The sequence below is a fragment of the Phyllobates terribilis genome, unplaced genomic scaffold (assembly GCF_046119375.1).
Source record: "Phyllobates terribilis strain yellow unplaced genomic scaffold, ASM4611937v1 Scaffold_27__1_contigs__length_16484149, whole genome shotgun sequence".
NCBI classification, from domain to species: domain Eukaryota; kingdom Metazoa; phylum Chordata; class Amphibia; order Anura; family Dendrobatidae; genus Phyllobates; species Phyllobates terribilis.
Window position 1 is genome coordinate 6,565,962 of NW_027362787.1, and position 12,441 is coordinate 6,578,402.

The following is a 12,441-nucleotide window of genomic DNA, read 5'->3' on the forward strand; positions in this document are numbered from 1 at the left end:
CCTGTGCACAGCAGCAGCCACCTTCAGTCTGCTGCTGGACAGCCAGCAGCAGCAGCAGCAGGAGAGGTATGTAATCAGGAGCCCTCCTGCTAAGGGTAGACAGCTGCTCGTTCCACCCCACCCCCCGCCTTAATTGGTTCTCCTCCCTTCCAACGGTGTTGAGGCGGGTGGGAACAGCAGGGGGTGAAGGTGCTGTGTTTAAAGAGGTGGAGTTATGCAGATCTAAAACGCGTGGATTGCAGCAGCAGCAAGCCGAAAAGTGCAGGCATGTAAGGGATCTAGAGGTTGACAACATGTCTTCTTAACGGGAGTCCAGGAGCTCATCTCCACAAATGGACTTTTCAGGATCCTTGGGTGGCTCCGTAGTTTGAAACCAATTCTGGTTATCGCTTCTCGGCCTTTTGGCTAAGATCAAGTGTAGTATCTGTTCTTATCAGTTTAATATCTGATACGTCCCCTATCTGGGGACCATATATTAAATGGATTTTTAGAACAGGGAGATGGAAAAAGAGCTTGCTCTGTCCACTCCACGCATTGACCTGGTATTGCAGTATCTCCAGGACCGGTGCACCCCTTCTTTAATGCAGTTTCTAAAATCAGAAAGAATTGAATTCAATGTTTTTTGTTCATTTTGCTTGTTTGTCGGATTTTGGGATGGACTCTTTGGCTTTGCTTTTCTTCTCCTCATTGGATTTTTCATGTTCAAAGTTGCAGAAGCCAGATTACAAGCTCATTTTGGTTCAACTTCAGCAACTGTGCATTGCATTGCCATGTAATGTGATGCAATGCTATCTTTCTAGCTCTCCCTTTTTACTTCCTTTTGGATAAACAGACATATTAGGCAAGCATTTTGGAGCTTTCACCTAAATAACTACAGGTGGTGAGATAAGCTGCACAATATAATTGACCTTTCAGTATATTGTTGCACACACACCATCTATTTAGCAAATGCCCTTGTTATCAACAGCAGCCTTTTAAACTCACCTGAGCTAACAGGTATGTGCGCTGGTTACTCTGCTGCGCTTAAAATTTATTTTTTGGTTTGCTACAATGCCTTTTCTGAAACGTTGTCTCCTTCTGCTGGAACACTGACTTCTTTCATTTAATGCCTGCAGACTATAAAAGAGAACCCAACCCAAAAAGTTTGGTTGATTAGTCTGTGGCATTCTGTTAAACTGTTGCTTATGGCGGTCTCTGTGAGCTTCTCAGCGACATTCAGCCAGCCAGGTATCCTGCCTGCAGTAGATGGAATGTGGCAATGGAACGCTGGCTGCGCGTGTCATAATAGGCTCTGAGCCTTTATATACCTGTGCACAGCAGCAGCCACCTTCAGTCTGCTGCTGGACAGCCAGCAGCAGCAGCAGCAGGAGAGGTATGTAATCAGGAGCCCTCCTGCTAAGGGTAGACAGCTGCTCGTTCCACCCCACCCCCCGCCTTAATTGGTTCTCCTCCCTTCCAACGGTGTTGAGGCGGGTGGGAACAGCAGGGGGTGAAGGTGCTGTGTTTAAAGAGGTGGAGTTATGCAGATCTAAAACGCGTGGATTGCAGCAGCAGCAAGCCGAAAAGTGCAGGCATGTAAGGGATCTAGAGGTTGACAACATGTCTTCTTAACGGGAGTCCAGGAGCTCATCTCCACAAATGGACTTTTCAGGATCCTTGGGTGGCTCCGTAGTTTGAAACCAATTCTGGTTATCGCTTCTCGGCCTTTTGGCTAAGATCAAGTGTAGTATCTGTTCTTATCAGTTTAATATCTGATACGTCCCCTATCTGGGGACCATATATTAAATGGATTTTTAGAACAGGGAGATGGAAAAAGAGCTTGCTCTGTCCACTCCACGCATTGACCTGGTATTGCAGTATCTCCAGGACCGGTGCACCCCTTCTTTAATGCAGTTTCTAAAATCAGAAAGAATTGAATTCAATGTTTTTTGTTCATTTTGCTTGTTTGTCGGATTTTGGGATGGACTCTTTGGCTTTGCTTTTCTTCTCCTCATTGGATTTTTCATGTTCAAAGTTGCAGAAGCCAGATTACAAGCTCATTTTGGTTCAACTTCAGCAACTGTGCATTGCATTGCCATGTAATGTGATGCAATGCTATCTTTCTAGCTCTCCCTTTTTACTTCCTTTTGGATAAACAGACATATTAGGCAAGCATTTTGGAGCTTTCACCTAAATAACTACAGGTGGTGAGATAAGCTGCACAATATAATTGACCTTTCAGTATATTGTTGCACACACACCATCTATTTAGCAAATGCCCTTGTTATCAACAGCAGCCTTTTAAACTCACCTGAGCTAACAGGTATGTGCGCTGGTTACTCTGCTGCGCTTAAAATTTCTTTTTTGGTTTGCTACAATGCCTTTTCTGAAACGTTGTCTCCTTCTGCTGGAACACTGACTTCTTTCATTTAATGCCTGCAGACTATAAAAGAGAACCCAACCCAAAAAGTTTGGTTGATTAGTCTGTGGCATTCTGTTAAACTGTTGCTTATGGCGGTCTCTGTGAGCTTCTCAGCGACATTCAGCCAGCCAGGTATCCTGCCTGCAGTAGATGGAATGTGGCAATGGAACGCTGGCTGCGCGTGTCATAATAGGCTCTGAGCCTTTATATACCTGTGCACAGCAGCAGCCACCTTCAGTCTGCTGCTGGACAGCCAGCAGCAGCAGCAGCAGGAGAGGTATGTAATCAGGAGCCCTCCTGCTAAGGGTAGACAGCTGCTCGTTCCACCCCACCCCCCGCCTTAATTGGTTCTCCTCCCTTCCAACGGTGTTGAGGCGGGTGGGAACAGCAGGGGGTGAAGGTGCTGTGTTTAAAGAGGTGGAGTTATGCAGATCTAAAACGCGTGGATTGCAGCAGCAGCAAGCCGAAAAGTGCAGGCATGTAAGGGATCTAGAGGTTGACAACATGTCTTCTTAACGGGAGTCCAGGAGCTCATCTCCACAAATGGACTTTTCAGGATCCTTGGGTGGCTCCGTAGTTTGAAACCAATTCTGGTTATCGCTTCTCGGCCTTTTGGCTAAGATCAAGTGTAGTATCTGTTCTTATCAGTTTAATATCTGATACGTCCCCTATCTGGGGACCATATATTAAATGGATTTTTAGAACAGGGAGATGGAAAAAGAGCTTGCTCTGTCCACTCCACGCATTGACCTGGTATTGCAGTATCTCCAGGACCGGTGCACCCCTTCTTTAATGCAGTTTCTAAAATCAGAAAGAATTGAATTCAATGTTTTTTGTTCATTTTGCTTGTTTGTCGGATTTTGGGATGGACTCTTTGGCTTTGCTTTTCTTCTCCTCATTGGATTTTTCATGTTCAAAGTTGCAGAAGCCAGATTACAAGCTCATTTTGGTTCAACTTCAGCAACTGTGCATTGCATTGCCATGTAATGTGATGCAATGCTATCTTTCTAGCTCTCCCTTTTTACTTCCTTTTGGATAAACAGACATATTAGGCAAGCATTTTGGAGCTTTCACCTAAATAACTACAGGTGGTGAGATAAGCTGCACAATATAATTGACCTTTCAGTATATTGTTGCACACACACCATCTATTTAGCAAATGCCCTTGTTATCAACAGCAGCCTTTTAAACTCACCTGAGCTAACAGGTATGTGCGCTGGTTACTCTGCTGCGCTTAAAATTTCTTTTTTGGTTTGCTACAATGCCTTTTCTGAAACGTTGTCTCCTTCTGCTGGAACACTGACTTCTTTCATTTAATGCCTGCAGACTATAAAAGAGAACCCAACCCAAAAAGTTTGGTTGATTAGTCTGTGGCATTCTGTTAAACTGTTGCTTATGGCGGTCTCTGTGAGCTTCTCAGCGACATTCAGCCAGCCAGGTATCCTGCCTGCAGTAGATGGAATGTGGCAATGGAACGCTGGCTGCGCGTGTCATAATAGGCTCTGAGCCTTTATATACCTGTGCACAGCAGCAGCCACCTTCAGTCTGCTGCTGGACAGCCAGCAGCAGCAGCAGCAGGAGAGGTATGTAATCAGGAGCCCTCCTGCTAAGGGTAGACAGCTGCTCGTTCCACCCCACCCCCCGCCTTAATTGGTTCTCCTCCCTTCCAACGGTGTTGAGGCGGGTGGGAACAGCAGGGGGTGAAGGTGCTGTGTTTAAAGAGGTGGAGTTATGCAGATCTAAAACGCGTGGATTGCAGCAGCAGCAAGACGAAAAGTGCAGGCATGTAAGGGATCTAGAGGTTGACAACATGTCTTCTTAACGGGAGTCCAGGAGCTCATCTCCACAAATGGACTTTTCAGGATCCTTGGGTGGCTCCGTAGTTTGAAACCAATTCTGGTTATCGCTTCTCGGCCTTTTGGCTAAGATCAAGTGTAGTATCTGTTCTTATCAGTTTAATATCTGATACGTCCCCTATCTGGGGACCATATATTAAATGGATTTTTAGAACAGGGAGATGGAAAAAGAGCTTGCTCTGTCCACTCCACGCATTGACCTGGTATTGCAGTATCTCCAGGACCGGTGCACCCCTTCTTTAATGCAGTTTCTAAAATCAGAAAGAATTGAATTCAATGTTTTTTGTTCATTTTGCTTGTTTGTCGGATTTTGGGATGGACTCTTTGGCTTTGCTTTTCTTCTCCTCATTGGATTTTTCATGTTCAAAGTTGCAGAAGCCAGATTACAAGCTCATTTTGGTTCAACTTCAGCAACTGTGCATTGCATTGCCATGTAATGTGATGCAATGCTATCTTTCTAGCTCTCCCTTTTTACTTCCTTTTGGATAAACAGACATATTAGGCAAGCATTTTGGAGCTTTCACCTAAATAACTACAGGTGGTGAGATAAGCTGCACAATATAATTGACCTTTCAGTATATTGTTGCACACACACCATCTATTTAGCAAATGCCCTTGTTATCAACAGCAGCCTTTTAAACTCACCTGAGCTAACAGGTATGTGCGCTGGTTACTCTGCTGCGCTTAAAATTTCTTTTTTGGTTTGCTACAATGCCTTTTCTGAAACGTTGTCTCCTTCTGCTGGAACACTGACTTCTTTCATTTAATGCCTGCAGACTATAAAAGAGAACCCAACCCAAAAATTTTGGTTGATTAGTCTGTGGCATTCTGTTAAACTGTTGCTTATGGCGGTCTCTGTGAGCTTCTCAGCGACATTCAGCCAGCCAGGTATCCTGCCTGCAGTAGATGGAATGTGGCAATGGAACGCTGGCTGCGCGTGTCATAATAGGCTCTGAGCCTTTATATACCTGTGCACAGCAGCAGCCACCTTCAGTCTGCTGCTGGACAGCCAGCAGCAGCAGCAGCAGGAGAGGTATGTAATCAGGAGCCCTCCTGCTAAGGGTAGACAGCTGCTCGTTCCACCCCACCCCCCGCCTTAATTGGTTCTCCTCCCTTCCAACGGTGTTGAGGCGGGTGGGAACAGCAGGGGGTGAAGGTGCTGTGTTTAAAGAGGTGGAGTTATGCAGATCTAAAACGCGTGGATTGCAGCAGCAGCAGCAAGCCGAAAAGTGCAGGCATGTAAGGGATCTAGAGGTTGACAACATGTCTTCTTAACGGGAGTCCAGGAGCTCATCTCCACAAATGGACTTTTCAGGATCCTTGGGTGGCTCCGTAGTTTGAAACCAATTCTGGTTATCGCTTCTCGGCCTTTTGGCTAAGATCAAGTGTAGTATCTGTTCTTATCAGTTTAATATCTGATACGTCCCCTATCTGGGGACCATATATTAAATGGATTTTTAGAACAGGGAGATGGAAAAAGAGCTTGCTCTGTCCACTCCACGCATTGACCTGGTATTGCAGTATCTCCAGGACCGGTGCACCCCTTCTTTAATGCAGTTTCTAAAATCAGAAAGAATTGAATTCAATGTTTTTTGTTCATTTTGCTTGTTTGTCGGATTTTGGGATGGACTCTTTGGCTTTGCTTTTCTTCTCCTCATTGGATTTTTCATGTTCAAAGTTGCAGAAGCCAGATTACAAGCTCATTTTGGTTCAACTTCAGCAACTGTGCATTGCATTGCCATGTAATGTGATGCAATGCTATCTTTCTAGCTCTCCCTTTTTACTTCCTTTTGGATAAACAGACATATTAGGCAAGCATTTTGGAGCTTTCACCTAAATAACTACAGGTGGTGAGATAAGCTGCACAATATAATTGACCTTTCAGTATATTGTTGCACACACACCATCTATTTAGCAAATGCCCTTGTTATCAACAGCAGCCTTTTAAACTCACCTGAGCTAACAGGTATGTGCGCTGGTTACTCTGCTGCGCTTAAAATTTCTTTTTTGGTTTGCTACAATGCCTTTTCTGAAACGTTGTCTCCTTCTGCTGGAACACTGACTTCTTTCATTTAATGCCTGCAGACTATAAAAGAGAACCCAACCCAAAAAGTTTGGTTGATTAGTCTGTGGCATTCTGTTAAACTGTTGCTTATGGCGGTCTCTGTGAGCTTCTCAGCGACATTCAGCCAGCCAGGTATCCTGCCTGCAGTAGATGGAATGTGGCAATGGAACGCTGGCTGCGCGTGTCATAATAGGCTCTGAGCCTTTATATACCTGTGCACAGCAGCAGCCACCTTCAGTCTGCTGCTGGACAGCCAGCAGCAGCAGGAGAGGTATGTAATCAGGAGCCCTCCTGCTAAGGGTAGACAGCTGCTCGTTCCACCCCACCCCCCGCCTTAATTGGTTCTCCTCCCTTCCAACGGTGTTGAGGCGGGTGGGAACAGCAGGGGGTGAAGGTGCTGTGTTTAAAGAGGTGGAGTTATGCAGATCTAAAACGCGTGGATTGCAGCAGCAGCAGCAAGCCGAAAAGTGCAGGCATGTAAGGGATCTAGAGGTTGACAACATGTCTTCTTAACGGGAGTCCAGGAGCTCATCTCCACAAATGGACTTTTCAGGATCCTTGGGTGGCTCCGTAGTTTGAAACCAATTCTGGTTATCGCTTCTCGGCCTTTTGGCTAAGATCAAGTGTAGTATCTGTTCTTATCAGTTTAATATCTGATACGTCCCCTATCTGGGGACCATATATTAAATGGATTTTTAGAACAGGGAGATGGAAAAAGAGCTTGCTCTGTCCACTCCACGCATTGACCTGGTATTGCAGTATCTCCAGGACCGGTGCACCCCTTCTTTAATGCAGTTTCTAAAATCAGAAAGAATTGAATTCAATGTTTTTTGTTCATTTTGCTTGTTTGTCGGATTTTGGGATGGACTCTTTGGCTTTGCTTTTCTTCTCCTCATTGGATTTTTCATGTTCAAAGTTGCAGAAGCCAGATTACAAGCTCATTTTGGTTCAACTTCAGCAACTGTGCATTGCATTGCCATGTAATGTGATGCAATGCTATCTTTCTAGCTCTCCCTTTTTACTTCCTTTTGGATAAACAGACATATTAGGCAAGCATTTTGGAGCTTTCACCTAAATAACTACAGGTGGTGAGATAAGCTGCACAATATAATTGACCTTTCAGTATATTGTTGCACACACACCATCTATTTAGCAAATGCCCTTGTTATCAACAGCAGCCTTTTAAACTCACCTGAGCTAACAGGTATGTGCGCTGGTTACTCTGCTGCGCTTAAAATTTCTTTTTTGGTTTGCTACAATGCCTTTTCTGAAACGTTGTCTCCTTCTGCTGGAACACTGACTTCTTTCATTTAATGCCTGCAGACTATAAAAGAGAACCCAACCCAAAAAGTTTGGTTGATTAGTCTGTGGCATTCTGTTAAACTGTTGCTTATGGCGGTCTCTGTGAGCTTCTCAGCGACATTCAGCCAGCCAGGTATCCTGCCTGCAGTAGATGGAATGTGGCAATGGAACGCTGGCTGCGCGTGTCATAATAGGCTCTGAGCCTTTATATACCTGTGCACAGCAGCAGCCACCTTCAGTCTGCTGCTGGACAGCCAGCAGCAGCAGCAGCAGGAGAGGTATGTAATCAGGAGCCCTCCTGCTAAGGGTAGATAGACAGCTGCTCGTTCCACCCCACCCCCCGCCTTAATTGGTTCTCCTCCCTTCCAACTGTGTTGAGGCGGGTGGGAACAGCAGGGGGTGAAGGTGCTGTGTTTAAAGAGGTGGAGTTATGCAGATCTAAAACGCGTGGATTGCAGCAGCAGCAAGCCGAAAAGTGCAGGCATGTAAGGGATCTAGAGGTTGACAACATGTCTTCTTAACGGGAGTCCAGGAGCTCATCTCCACAAATGGACTTTTCAGGATCCTTGGGTGGCTCCGTAGTTTGAAACCAATTCTGGTTATCGCTTCTCGGCCTTTTGGCTAAGATCAAGTGTAGTATCTGTTCTTATCAGTTTAATATCTGATACGTCCCCTATCTGGGGACCATATATTAAATGGATTTTTAGAACAGGGAGATGGAAAAAGAGCTTGCTCTGTCCACTCCACGCATTGACCTGGTATTGCAGTATCTCCAGGACCGGTGCACCCCTTCTTTAATGCAGTTTCTAAAATCAGAAAGAATTGAATTCAATGTTTTTTGTTCATTTTGCTTGTTTGTCGGATTTTGGGATGGACTCTTTGGCTTTGCTTTTCTTCTCCTCATTGGATTTTTCATGTTCAAAGTTGCAGAAGCCAGATTACAAGCTCATTTTGGTTCAACTTCAGCAACTGTGCATTGCATTGCCATGTAATGTGATGCAATGCTATCTTTCTAGCTCTCCCTTTTTACTTCCTTTTGGATAAACAGACATATTAGGCAAGCATTTTGGAGCTTTCACCTAAATAACTACAGGTGGTGAGATAAGCTGCACAATATAATTGACCTTTCAGTATATTGTTGCACACACACCATCTATTTAGCAAATGCCCTTGTTATCAACAGCAGCCTTTTAAACTCACCTGAGCTAACAGGTATGTGCGCTGGTTACTCTGCTGCGCTTAAAATTTCTTTTTTGGTTTGCTACAATGCCTTTTCTGAAACGTTGTCTCCTTCTGCTGGAACACTGACTTCTTTCATTTAATGCCTGCAGACTATAAAAGAGAACCCAACCCAAAAAGTTTGGTTGATTAGTCTGTGGCATTCTGTTAAACTGTTGCTTATGGCGGTCTCTGTGAGCTTCTCAGCGACATTCAGCCAGCCAGGTATCCTGCCTGCAGTAGATGGAATGTGGTAATGGAACGCTGGCTGCGCGTGTCATAATAGGCTCTGAGCCTTTATATACCTGTGCACAGCAGCAGCCACCTTCAGTCTGCTGCTGGACAGCCAGCAGCAGCAGCAGCAGGAGAGGTATGTAATCAGGAGCCCTCCTGCTAAGGGTAGACAGCTGCTCGTTCCACCCCACCCCCCGCCTTAATTGGTTCTCCTCCCTTCCAACGGTGTTGAGGCGGGTGGGAACAGCAGGGGGTGAAGGTGCTGTGTTTAAAGAGGTGGAGTTATGCAGATCTAAAACGCGTGGATTGCAGCAGCAGCAAGACGAAAAGTGCAGGCATGTAAGGGATCTAGAGGTTGACAACATGTCTTCTTAACGGGAGTCCAGGAGCTCATCTCCACAAATGGACTTTTCAGGATCCTTGGGTGGCTCCGTAGTTTGAAACCAATTCTGGTTATCGCTTCTCGGCCTTTTGGCTAAGATCAAGTGCAGTGATCTAGCGGCTGCTGCCTTGGTCTTGGCTGAGAGGTGCTCGGGGTACCCGGCTCCTTGGCCTGGGGGGATCGCTCTGTTTTTCAGCAGGGCTTCACCTCCCTGCTGCTATTAGGGAGTCGGATTAGTCCCCGGGCAACGGGAGGCGATCATCTACCTGGCACTTCGGTGTTGAAGGTTTCTATTGAGAAGAGGAGAACCTGTTTGTGAAGAAGATGTCTGCAGCATCACATGAAGGAGAGGAAGATAATGTGCCTGAATTCGCTAAGGTGCAGAATTCTATTCGTTTGGTTGTTCAGGAGAACTTTCGAGATCAAAAGGATTTTAGGTATGTGATGAGTCAAGTTCTTGTGGATCTTTTTGGTTTGAAGACAGAAGAAGTGTTGGCGATAATGGACTACCCCAGGAGGGGTGTTTATGATATAGTTTTTGTTGACAAAGTTTTTTTTGAAGGATATCTAAGGAAAATGACTGCAAGCCAGGATAAAAGAATGGAGGGGATAAGTGTAATGCCACACTTCCCCGTTAGAGATAAATGGATCATTGTTAAAATGTACTCTCCATTGGTGGACGAAGAGGATGTTCTTACATTTTTGGAGTTTTTTTGTTTGTCAGTAACACTAAAAGGGAAGATTTATAATGAATTTGGTTTTTGGACTTCAAAGTGGAAATTTTTGGTCCGTTTCAAAGAAGATGAGCAGGGGACTGTGTTGCTTCCCCCAGCTAGGTTTAAGTTGGGTAATATAAATGGTGATATTTTTTTCAGTGGTATACCCACTTTTTGTCGAGTTTGTCGTCAATACGGGCATGGAAAGGAAAATTGTTCGGGTGGTGTATGTGGTTTTTGCAAAAAAGGTGATCATGAGTCAAAGGATTGTAAAGATCGGAGGAAGTGCAACTTGTGTCAGGAAGATACGCATGTTTTTAAGAATTGCCCAAAGAGGAAAAGAAATAAAGAGAAGGAGGTAGTGGTTAAAAAGGTTTTGGTAGAGAGAAAGGAGGAAAGTGTAGAAAAGGTGTTGGTGGTAAAGGGAAAAGAAAGCAAACCTGTAGGAGTGCAGAGGGAGATGGAGAAAACAAGAGTAGATTGGGGGGATAGGGTAGAGAGTGAAATGGGAGGTGTAAGTCAGGGAACTGGCCGTGGTAAGGTTAAAAAGCAACAAAAGAGAAAGGAACAGGAAGTGGAGGTGGCAATGGAAGAAAATATAGTTGTTTTTCAACAACCTATGTTTATAAAGAATGCAGAATATTTTAACCGGTTGTACCGTAAGTTGTATGATGAGAAACGTTTGGACTATCTTATAGAGAATGTTAGGAAAGAACTAATAAGAGATAAAAATGTTTTTTGTGTGAAATATAGAATACCAGATGGTGTATCGAAACAAGTTTTTTCAGCATCAAGGGTTGAAGATTTGTCCCTTAAGGTTCTGAGTTGGGTTGGGGTTCATGCTTTTGATAATGGTTACAAGTATTTTACTTGATGTTATTACTGTTGTTAATACAGTTATAATTTAATTTTTATTTTTTTGGTATCCATTCAGGTTCTGAAACATTTCTTTCTTTGTAAGTATTGTTGTATTTTTGTAATTTTTTTTTCTGACATTAAAAGTACCAAAACCTGATGATGATTTAAGTTGGAGTCCACGTCTTGTCTCCCTTTGGGGAGAAGAGGACTGTGGAGTGGACTTTAATTTTAACCTGAATAGGTTTTAAAAAAAAAAAAAAAAAAATCTGTTCTTATCAGTTTAATATCTGATACGTCCCCTATCTGGGGACCATATATTAAATGGATTTTTAGAACAGGGAGATGGAAAAAGAGCTTGCTCTGTCCACTCCACGCATTGACCTGGTATTGCAGTATCTCCAGGACCGGTGCACCCCTTCTTTAATGCAGTTTCTAAAATCAGAAAGAATTGAATTCAATGTTTTTTGTTCATTTTGCTTGTTTGTTGGATTTTGGGATGGACTCTTTGGCTTTGCTTTTCTTCTCCTCATTGGATTTTTCATGTTCAAAGTTGCAGAAGCCAGATTACAAGCTCATTTTGGTTCAACTTCAGCAACTGTGCATTGCATTGCCATGTAATGTGATGCAATGCTATCTTTCTAGCTCTCCCTTTTTACTTCCTTTTGGATAAACAGACATATTAGGCAAGCATTTTGGAGCTTTCACCTAAATAACTACAGGTGGTGAGATAAGCTGCACAATATAATTGACCTTTCAGTATATTGTTGCACACACACCATCTATTTAGCAAATGCCCTTGTTATCAACAGCAGCCTTTTAAACTCACCTGAGCTAACAGGTATGTGCGCTGGTTACTCTGCTGCGCTTAAAATTTCTTTTTTGGTTTGCTACAATGCCTTTTCTGAAACGTTGTCTCCTTCTGCTGGAACACTGACTTCTTTCATTTAATGCCTGCAGACTATAAAAGAGAACCCAACCCAAAAAGTTTGGTTGATTAGTCTGTGGCATTCTGTTAAACTGTTGCTTATGGCGGTCTCTGTGAGCTTCTCAGCGACATTCAGCCAGCCAGGTATCCTGCCTGCAGTAGATGGAATGTGGCAATGGAACGCTGGCTGCGCGTGTCATAATAGGCTCTGAGCCTTTATATACCTGTGCACAGCAGCAGCCACCTTCAGTCTGCTGCTGGACAGCCAGCAGCAGCAGCAGCAGGAGAGGTATGTAATCAGAAGCCCTCCTGCTAAGGGTAGACAGCTGCTCGTTCCACCCCACCCCCCGCCTTAATTGGTTCTCCTCCCTTCCAACGGTGTTGAGGCGGGTGGGAACAGCAGGGGGTGAAGGTGCTGTGTTTAAAGAGGTGGAGTTATGCAGATCTAAAACGCGTGGATTGCAGCAGCAGCAAGCCGAAAAGT

At 44.3% G+C, this 12,441-nt stretch overlaps 7 non-coding genes and 1 pseudogene across 7 annotated transcripts; all 8 read left to right on the forward strand.

Moving 5' to 3' along the window:
• Positions 1–385: 385 nt before the first annotated feature.
• Positions 386–576, forward strand: LOC141176555 (U2 spliceosomal RNA). Its single transcript, XR_012253231.1, has one exon. It is a non-coding gene; the product is annotated as a U2 spliceosomal RNA (small nuclear RNA).
• Positions 577–1,691: 1,115 nt separating this feature from the next.
• Positions 1,692–1,882, forward strand: LOC141176556 (U2 spliceosomal RNA). Its single transcript, XR_012253232.1, has one exon. It is a non-coding gene; the product is annotated as a U2 spliceosomal RNA (small nuclear RNA).
• Positions 1,883–2,997: 1,115 nt separating this feature from the next.
• Positions 2,998–3,188, forward strand: LOC141176557 (U2 spliceosomal RNA). Its single transcript, XR_012253233.1, has one exon. It is a non-coding gene; the product is annotated as a U2 spliceosomal RNA (small nuclear RNA).
• A 1,115-nt stretch (positions 3,189–4,303) lies between these two features.
• Positions 4,304–4,494, forward strand: LOC141176558 (U2 spliceosomal RNA). Its single transcript, XR_012253234.1, has one exon. It is a non-coding gene; the product is annotated as a U2 spliceosomal RNA (small nuclear RNA).
• A 1,118-nt stretch (positions 4,495–5,612) lies between these two features.
• On the forward strand, positions 5,613–5,803 carry LOC141176560 (U2 spliceosomal RNA). Its single transcript, XR_012253236.1, has one exon. It is a non-coding gene; the product is annotated as a U2 spliceosomal RNA (small nuclear RNA).
• A 1,112-nt stretch (positions 5,804–6,915) lies between these two features.
• Positions 6,916–7,106, forward strand: LOC141176561 (U2 spliceosomal RNA). Its single transcript, XR_012253237.1, has one exon. It is a non-coding gene; the product is annotated as a U2 spliceosomal RNA (small nuclear RNA).
• Positions 7,107–8,225: 1,119 nt separating this feature from the next.
• Positions 8,226–8,416, forward strand: LOC141176562 (U2 spliceosomal RNA). Its single transcript, XR_012253238.1, has one exon. It is a non-coding gene; the product is annotated as a U2 spliceosomal RNA (small nuclear RNA).
• Positions 8,417–11,269: 2,853 nt separating this feature from the next.
• Positions 11,270–11,450, forward strand: LOC141177748 (U2 spliceosomal RNA; annotated as a pseudogene).
• The last annotated feature ends 991 nt before the right edge of the window (positions 11,451–12,441 follow it).